This window comes from Bison bison, unplaced genomic scaffold, assembly GCF_000754665.1.
Source record: "Bison bison bison isolate TAMUID 2011002044 unplaced genomic scaffold, Bison_UMD1.0 scf7180017864098, whole genome shotgun sequence".
Classification (NCBI taxonomy): domain Eukaryota; kingdom Metazoa; phylum Chordata; class Mammalia; order Artiodactyla; family Bovidae; genus Bison; species Bison bison.
The window spans coordinates 3,777,499-3,786,919 of record NW_011494670.1 but is presented as its reverse complement, the minus strand read 5'-3'; the positions used below and the strand labels follow the sequence as shown (position 1 = coordinate 3,786,919).

The 9,421-nt window shown below is 37.9% G+C and overlaps 1 long non-coding RNA gene across 1 annotated transcript in view; it reads left to right on the top strand.

The window, feature by feature from the left end:
- Positions 1 to 1,070: 1,070 nt before the first annotated feature.
- The window catches only part of LOC104987549, a 68,722-nt gene continuing 60,371 nt past the window's right edge, over positions 1,071 to 9,421 (top strand). Inside the window, exon 1 of the long non-coding RNA XR_825141.1 lies at positions 1,071 to 1,184. This is a non-coding gene — a long non-coding RNA (uncharacterized LOC104987549). The remainder of the gene's footprint in view (positions 1,185 to 9,421) is intronic.

Sequence of the window (9,421 nt, the reverse complement as noted above, 5' to 3'; positions counted from 1 at the left end):
GCTAAGTCGCTTCAGTCATGTCCGACTCTGTGCAACCCCATAGACAGCAGCCCACCAGGCTCCCCCGTCCCTGGGATTCTCCAGGCAAGAACACTGGACTGGGTTGCCAGTTCCTTCTCCAATGCATGAAAGTGAAAAGTGAAAGTGAAGTCGCTCAGTCATGTCCGACTCTTAGCGACCCCATGGACTGCAGCCAACCAGGCTCCTCCATCCATGGGATTTTCCAGGCAAGAGTACTGGAGTGGGGTGCCAGTTATACACTGGTCATTTTGGAGACTGTTGGTTCACTGAATTATGCAGATCTTCCACATGTTGACTCATTTCATCACACAATATCAAAAATATCATGTTCCTTAATTTTATCACTGTTTTTCATCAGGAAACATTTTGCATGTCAGGATACTACTGGTAGTAGTAGTCGCTTAGTAGTGCCCAACTCTTTGCAACTCCATGAACTGTATCCCACTAGGCTCCTCTGACCATGTAATTCTCCAGGTAAGAATACTGGAGTTGGTAGCCATTTCCTTCTCCAGGGGATCTTCCCAATCCAGGGATTGAACCCAGGTCTCTTGCATTGAAGGCAGATTCTTTACCTTCTGAGCTACCAGGGAAGCCCTGTTAGGATACTGGTTTTCCAAAATTCTAATTTTTGTTTGAAAGTTCTGATTTTATCATTAGCAAGAAATACTATTGGTTGTTTGCTTTGAAGGACAGTTGCTCTTTATTTCTGAGAAAATACCTGCCAGATACTCAAGTCTGAGTAACCATAGTTTGTCTGTCACTTGTCCTTTCAAATAAAAATGCTACTCTGTGAAAAAAGTGGCTAATTCAACTTGAAACTCAACTGCACCAATGCTTTTCCTCAAGACAACCATTGTACTTCTGTAGGTAGCAGAAGCATTTTATGTATCCTTCCCATTTTGTCTCACAGGTTAAAAAGACATGCCCTGAAGGGTAAGGATTTGATAAAATTAATAATTTTCACTGCTTTCTCAAAGACATTTGTAAGTGAAAATGACTTTTCTTTCTTTTCCTTCTCTCTCTTTTTTTTTTTTTTAACTGCAGGTGTGTGGTGATAAAGAATATATTGACTATTACTACAGCTTGATGCCACTCTTTTGCTTTCTGTTGAGGCAACCAGTGTTATATCCACTGTCAGTGAAAACATCAACCCTGTGAAAAAGGTAAATAGCCTCTTGATATCATCATGATACTAGCTCCAACCACACATAACCCCTGAAGAAATCTTGGGAACCTCCAGGATTCTATAGACCCCCTTTGAGAACCACTTTTCTAGTCCTAGATCAGTATTTAAGATATTTCATTTTTTAAAAAATATTTAATTTATTTCTTTAAGCTGCACCTGATGGGCTACAGTCCATGGGTTCGCAAAAGAATCAGATATAACTTAGCAACTGAACCACAACAACAAGAACTAAATGAGGATGATGGTTTGGGTGATACATTTATTTAGAGAAAGGAAAGGAGCAAATGTCATGACATGTTATCATTTTTCCAAACAACATCAAATGGCAGCCATGATCATGTATGTGTTGCATTGCTAGTACTTAGGACATGACTTCTCATAATCAGTGTGTACGAATTCAAGTCCAGTTGTGATGCATTCAAAATATTGCAATCACTAGCACCCGCCAGAGGTATGGCTTCCAACTGTAAAGGGCTTGTCCAATTTGTATGAACAAGCTGAAAAGCACAGCTGAGTTTTAGACAGTTCATTAGTTCTATTCCTTTGGGTCATGCAAGACTTCTTAAATATGTGAGAAAGTTCTGTAGCTTGAGTAATCACAAATCCATCCACTTTGTAAATAGCAAAATGTCTGTATTTTACACTCTTCACACTTTTAGGCTTTACTGGTAGAAATTGTACAGTGGTAGAATCATCCCTAAATCCAGCAAGGGGAAGTGAAATTGTGCAGGGGATTTATTGCTGGAACCAATACCTGATTTTTATATTACTTCTCTTTTTGTAGTTAAATTTGTAGAGAATAACTCAATATGTGTGTGATTCAATAATATTAAAGAGAGGCCAAGAAATTAGATAGGTTCCACGATTTACATTTCTTTCAACATGATTAAGATTTAGTTTTGAATTTGCTGAGTAGTAGGCCAATTCACACAAAGTGAAAGTGAAAGTCACTCAGTCGTGTCTGACTTTTTGCAGCCCCATAGAGGATACAGTCCATGGAATTCTCCAGGCCAGAATACTGGAGTGGGTAGCCATTTCCTTCTCCACGGGATCTTCCCAACCCAGGGATTAAACCCAGGTCTCCCACATTGCAGGTGGATTCTTTACCAGCTGAGCCACCGGGGAAGCTCAGTGGTTGCAAGTCTACCTTTCAATTCAGGGGATGTGGGTTTGATTCCTGGTTGGGAAAGTAGGATCCCACATGCCTCCAGGCAAAACTAGGCCTACAAGCCACAACAAAGAGCCTGCAAGTCACAGTTAAGGTCCCAGGCAGCCATATTCACGCAAAGTTCCCCATAATGTAGCATATCCAATGTCAGCATTTCAGTCTGAATTCCTGATATGAGAGGTATCCAAAAACGTAGCCTCTAACTACATATGAAATGTGCCCAGTGCCACTGAAGAACTTGATTTTTAATTTTAATTTTAATTCACTTAAATTCAAATTTGAAAACAGATTCTCAATTCAGTTATAGGAAGATTTAGTTATGTTTGGAAAAACTGATGTATATTAGCCTTCTTTTTCAGCAGTTAATTTTTGAAATCTGAACACCAAGTATTTCCAGTGAAAATTTAGCAACTAAATTGAAACATGCTATCAGATTTCAGTGACTTAAAAAGATAAAAAGAATAAAATACCTCATTGATTTTTTATACTGATTCCATGTTGAAATGATAATATTTAGGTATACTGGGTTAAATGAAATATATTTAAAAACTTATTTTATCAGTTCAGTCTCTCAGTCGTGTCCAACTCTTTGAGACCCCATGAATTGCAGCATGCCAGGCCTCCCTGTCCATCACCATCTCCCGGAGTTCACTCAAACTCACGACCATCGAGTCGGTGATGTCATCCAGCCATCTTATCCTCTGTTGTCCCCTTCTCCTCCTGCCCCCAATCCCTCCCAGCATCAGAGTCTTTTCCAGTGAGTCAACTCTTCACATGAGGTGGCCAAAGTACTGGAGTTTCAGCTTCAACATCAGTCCTTCCAAAGAATAACCAGGGCTGATCTCCTTCAGAATGGACTGATTGGATCTCGTTGCAACAGTTCAAAAGCATCAATTCTTCCGCACTCAGCTTTCTTCACAGTCCAACTCTCACATCCATACATGACCACTGGAAAAACCATAATCTTGACTAGATGGGCCTTTGTAGGCAATGTAATGTCTCTGCTTTTCAATATGCTATGTAGGTTGGTCACAACTTTCCTTCCAAGAAGTAAGCGTCTTTTAATTTCATGGCTGCAATCACCATCTACAGTGATTTTGGAGCCCAAAGAAATAAAGTCTGACACTGTTTTTTACCCATTTCCTTTTACTAAAATATGTATGTGTATATATATATATACATATATATATATATTAATGTGGTTTCCCAGATAATTTAAAATTACTTATGTGCTTCTTAAATTTCAATTGAATGATTATATTGTAGTGCATTTTGTTTCCATTCTGTGGGAATAAGAAGGCAACTGAAAAAATATTGTGTTTTAGTTTCATCTTCATTATATGAAATCTAGTTTTGCTCGAAGCAGTTGATATCTAAACATTCATTATGCACTTGATTATCATACTTCAAGGGATTTTACACTAAATTGGTATTGTTTTAAAATTCTGTATTATGTGGTACTGATCTGCTTTGTGTCAAATTTACATTCTGGGAATTTTTAACATTGAAGTTTTAAAGCAGTTTTAGGTTCACATAGTAATTGAACAGAAAATACAGAGTTACCATAAACCCCCTGCTCCTCAAATGCACAGCCTCCCCCGCTATCAACATTCTGTACCAGAATGGTACATTTATTACAATCACTGGACCTACTTTGATACATCTTATTACCCAAATCCCATAGTTTACGGTAGAATTTATTCATGGTGTTATCCCTTCTATGGGATTTGACAAAGGAATCATTTTTTTTTTTTAATTTGTTAGAAGTATAGTTGATTTACAATGTGTTCACATCCACATTCTTTTTAATATTCTTTTCTGTTATGATGTTCCCAGGATATTGAATATAGTTCCCTGAACTCTACAGTAGGACCTTGCTGTTTATCCATCCTGTATATAATAGTTTGCATCTGTTAATGCCAAACTCCCAGTTCTTCCCTCCCCTACACCCCACCTTGGCAACCACAAGTCTGTTATCTATATCTGTGAGTCTGTTTTTGTTTGATAGACAGGTTCATTTGTGTTGTACTTTAGATTCTACTTATAAGTGAAATCATATAGTATTTACCTTTCTCTTTCTGATTTACTTCACTTAGTATGATAATCTCTAGGTCCATGCGTTTTGTTGACTCTGGTATTATTTCATTCTTTTTTATGGCTGAACAAGAGTCCATTCTATAGTGGCCACAGGACTGGAAAAGGTCAGTTTTTATTCCAATCCCAAAGAAGGGCAAAGCCAAAGATTGTTCAAACTACTGCACAATTTACTCATTTTACATGCTAGCAAGGCAATGCTCAAAATCCTTCAAACTAGGCTTCAACAGTACATGAACTGAGAACTTCCAGATGTACAAGTTGGATTTAGAAAAGGCAGAGGAACCAAATATCAGATTGCCAACATCCATTGGATCATAGAAAAAGCAAGGGAATTCCAGAAAAACATCTACTTCTGCTTCAATGGCTATGCTAAAGTCTTTGTGTGAATCATGACAAACTGTGGAAAATTCTTCAAGAGATGGGAATACCAGACCACCTTATCTGCCTCCTGAGAAACCTGTATGCTAGCCAAGAAGCAACAGTTAAAACTGAACTTGAAACAACAGACTGGTTCCAAATAGGGAAAGGAGTACATCAAAACTGTATATTGTCACCCTGCTTATTTAACTTATATGCAGAGTGCACCATGTGAAATGCTGGGCTGGACGAAGCACAAGCTGGACTCAAGATTGCCAGGAGAAACACTGATAACCTCAGATATGCAGATGGCACCACTCAAATGGCGGAAAGCAAAGAGGAACTAAGCAGCCTCTTGATGAAGATGAAAGAGGAGAGTGAAAAAGCTGGCTTAAAACTCAGCATTCAAAAAACTAAGATCATGGCATCTGGTCCCATTACTTCATGGCAAATAAGTGGGGAAACAATACAAATAGTAAGAGACTTTATTTTCTTGGGTTCCAAAATCAACTGCAGTTGATTACTGCAGCCATGGAATTAAAGACGCTTGCTCCTTGGAAGAAAAGCTATGACAAGCCTAGACAGTGTATTGAAAAGCAGAGATGTCACTTCGCTGACGAAGGTCTGTATGACTATGGTTTTTCCAGCAGGGATGGATGAATGTGAGAGTTGGACCATAAAGAACTGAGTGTTGAAGGATTGATGCTTTTGAACTGTGGTACTGGAGAAGACTCTTGAGAGTCCCTTGGACAGCAAGGGGATCAAACCAGTCAATCCTAAAAGGAATGAACTCTGAATATTCCTTGGAAGGACTGATGCTGAAGCTGAAGCTACAATACACTGGCCACCTGATGGGAAAAGCTGACTCTTGGAGAAAACCCTGATGCTGGGAAAGATTGAAAGCAGAAGAGAAAGAGACGACAAAAGATGAGATGGTTGAATGGTATCACGGATTCAATGGACATGAGTTTGAGTAAACTCAGAGAGATAGTGAAGGACGGGAAAGCCTGGAGTGCTGCATTTCATGGGGTTGTGAAGAGTCAGACACGACAGACTGACTGAATAACAGCAACAATATATGTATCACATCTTCTTCATCCATTCCTCGCTGATGGACACCTAAGTTGTTCCCGTGCTTGGCTATTGTAAATACTGCTGCTCTGAACATAGGGGTGGTGCATGTATCTTTTCAAATTACAGTTTTCTCTGGTTATATTCCTAGCATTGAGATTGCTAGATCATATGGCAACTCTATTTTTAGTTTTTTGGGTAATATCATACTGTTTTCCACAGTGGCTGGACCAACTTATATCTTGCCAACGGTGTACGAAGGTTCACTTTTCTCCACACCTCCTCCAACGTTTGTCATTTGTAGCCTTTTTTGATGGTGCCCATTCTGATTGGTTGAAGTGATACCTCACTGTAGTTTTGATTTGTATTTCACTAATAATTAGCAACGATGAGCATCTCTTCATGTGCCTATTGGTCATCTGTATGTCTTCTTTGGAGAAATGTCTATTTAGGTCTTCTGTTGATTTTTTGATTGGGTTGTTTGTTTTGGGTTATTGAGTCCTATGACCTGTTTGTATATTTTGGAAATTAAGCCCCTGTTGGTCATATCATTTGCAAATATCTTCTCCAAGTCCATAGGTTATCTTTTCCTTTTGTTCATGGATCCCTTTGCTGTGCAAAAACTTGTAAGTTTGATTAGGTCCCATGTGTTTATTTTTGCTTTTATTTCTTTTGCCTTGGGAGACTGACTAGGAAAGCATTAGTTGATTTATATCAGAGAATGTTTACCTATGTTTTCTTCTAGGAGTTTTTAAGGTGTTATTTAAAGAGTGTTATTTAAGTCTTTGGAGAAGGCAATGGCACCCCACTCCAGTACTCTTGCCTGGAAAATCCCATGGACGGAGGAGCCTGGTAGGCTGCAGTCTGTTAAGAGTCGGACACGACTGATTGACTTCACTTTCACTTTTCACTTTCATGCATTGGAGAAGGAAATGGCAACCCACTCCAGTGTTCTTGCCTGGAGAATCCCAGGGATGGGGGAGCCTGGTGGGCTGCCGTCTATGGGGTCGCACAGAGTCGGACACGACTGAAGTGACTTAGCATAGCATAGCATTAGCATTTAAGTCTTTAAACCATTTTAAGTTTATTTTTGTGTGTATGGTGTGAAGGTGTGTTCTAATTCCATTGATTTACATGCAGCTGTCCAACTTTCCCAATACCACTTGCTGAAGACTGTCATTTCCCTATTGTTTATTTTTGCCTCCTTTGTCAAATATTAGTTGACCATAGGTGTATGGGCTGATTTCTGGACTCTCTTTTCTGTTACAGTGGTCCTTATGTCTGTTTTTGTGCCAGTACTATGCTGTTTTCATTACTGTGTGCTTGTGCTTAGTCGCTCAGTCGTGTCTGACTCTTAGCGACCCCATGGACTGTAGCCCTCAGACTCCTCTGTCCATGGGGATTCTCCAGGCTAGAATACTGGCATGGGTAGCCATTTCCTTCTCCAGGGGATCTTCTCGACCCAGGGATCAAATCTATATCTCCTGCATTGCAGGCAGATTCTTTACTGTCCGAGCCATTTCCTGCCTTTTGACTCAAACACGTTGGCTCTTCCTGGGTCTTGAGTCTGCCAGCTTTCAGACTAGAGCACCACCATCAGCTCTTCTGCAGCTCCACTGAAGATCCCGGGATTTGTCAACCTCCATAATCACGTGTTATAATTGCTTAGTATTATTGTTGTTTTGCCACTAAGTTGTGTTTGACTCTTTGTGACCCCATGGACTGTAGCCCGCCAGGCTCCTCCGTCCATGGGATTTTCAAGGCAAGAATGCTGGAGTGGGTTGCCATTTCCTTCTCCGTTCATTACTGTAGCTTTGTAGTATTGTCTGAAGACTGGGAGGTTTATGCCTCCTGTTCTGTTCTTTTTCCTCAGGATTGCTTTGGCAATTCTGATTTTTTTGGTTCCATATAAATTTTAGGACTTTTTGTTCTAGTTCTGTTAAGAATGTCATGAGTAACTTGATAGGATCATATTAAAACTATAGATTGCATTGAGTTATATGGCCTTTTAACAATATTAATTCTTCCAATCCAAGAGCATGGACTATCTTTCCATTTCTTTTATTCATCTTCAATTAAGGAATCATTTTTTGAAATGTATGTTACATATGATGTTTCTGCTTTCCCATTAGTATACCTAATTTAAACACAGAATTGAAATAAGAGTTTTTAATGGTTTAAAAACAGCTCTTTTTAAAATGTCATATTGTTACAGAAAATTTGAAAATACATACAAATATTTTAAAAAAGAAAGGAAATCAACCTTGGTCTTACCACTCAAAAAAAAAAAATCATTTGACAATATATTCTTAGTCTCTTTTTTCTTTGTATATAAGTATACATTATGATTATCTTGTAATATAGCTTAATAAATCTAATTTTTTTACAAATACTTGAACATTTTCCAATGTAATTATTTTTGAAACTGAATAAATAACTGAATATTAAACCTTTGAAAAAAGTGAAAGTGAAGTTGTTCAGTCATGTCTGACTCTTTGTGACCCCATGGACTGTAGCCTACCAGGCTACTCTGTTCATGGGATTTTGCAGGCAAGAATATTGGAGTGGGTTGCCATTTCCTCCTCCAGATATTAAACCTTTACCTGACATTAATGTTTAAAATTATTTTTTTAAGTTTACTCTTTGCCTTTTAATTATATTTATGATTTTTTTAACAGAGGTGCTTTACATTTTTATTAACCCACATATCAATCATTTTTCTTTATTGTTTCTTTCTTATCTATATTACAATTCAATAAATGTTCATTTTTTAAAACAGAATTTTATTTTAAGAAACAGTTCACTCTGGGTTTTATTTTTTTATTATGAGGTAGGAGATATAGTTTTATTGTTTTTTAAAATAGTTAACCAATTATTCTGTTACCATTTATTAAATAAGCAACTTTTCCCAGTTAAAATAATGATAACATTTTTCTTTTTGGCTGCACCATGTGGCATGAGGTATCTTAATTCCCAACCAATGATCCAACCCACTGCTCTGCAGTGGAAGTGCAGAGTCTTAACCATTGGAAATCCCACAGAATGATAACTTTAACATATGCTAAATTCTCATCTATCCTAATACCATCCATTTCCGCTCAATTCATCTGTTCTTCTTTCACTGAGATTTTAAGTTATACAATTATATATTAATCTAGGGGAACTTACATCTTTGTAACTGTCAAATTACTTTAGAGGATAGAAGTGAGAGGAGGTTTTGTATATATGTCCTTTCCAGTTGGTCTATGTAATTCATCTTTTGTAAAATATGTGTGACATTTCACAGTAATTACACTTTAAAAAACAACTTTGTTTTGGAAAAGTGCTTGATGGCATTGTCTGATTATAGGAATGGATTCTGAATAAGGAGAAAGCAGAAAGAGGGTACTGTAGATATTGCTAAGAGGACATGAAAGAAACTGGCAACTTACAATGGACCTTCTAAGTGAAGAAAAAGTAAACCAAGGAAGAGAGCAGGAAGACGGGGAAAAAAGAAAGAGAAAAGTATAAGCAAAAGGAAA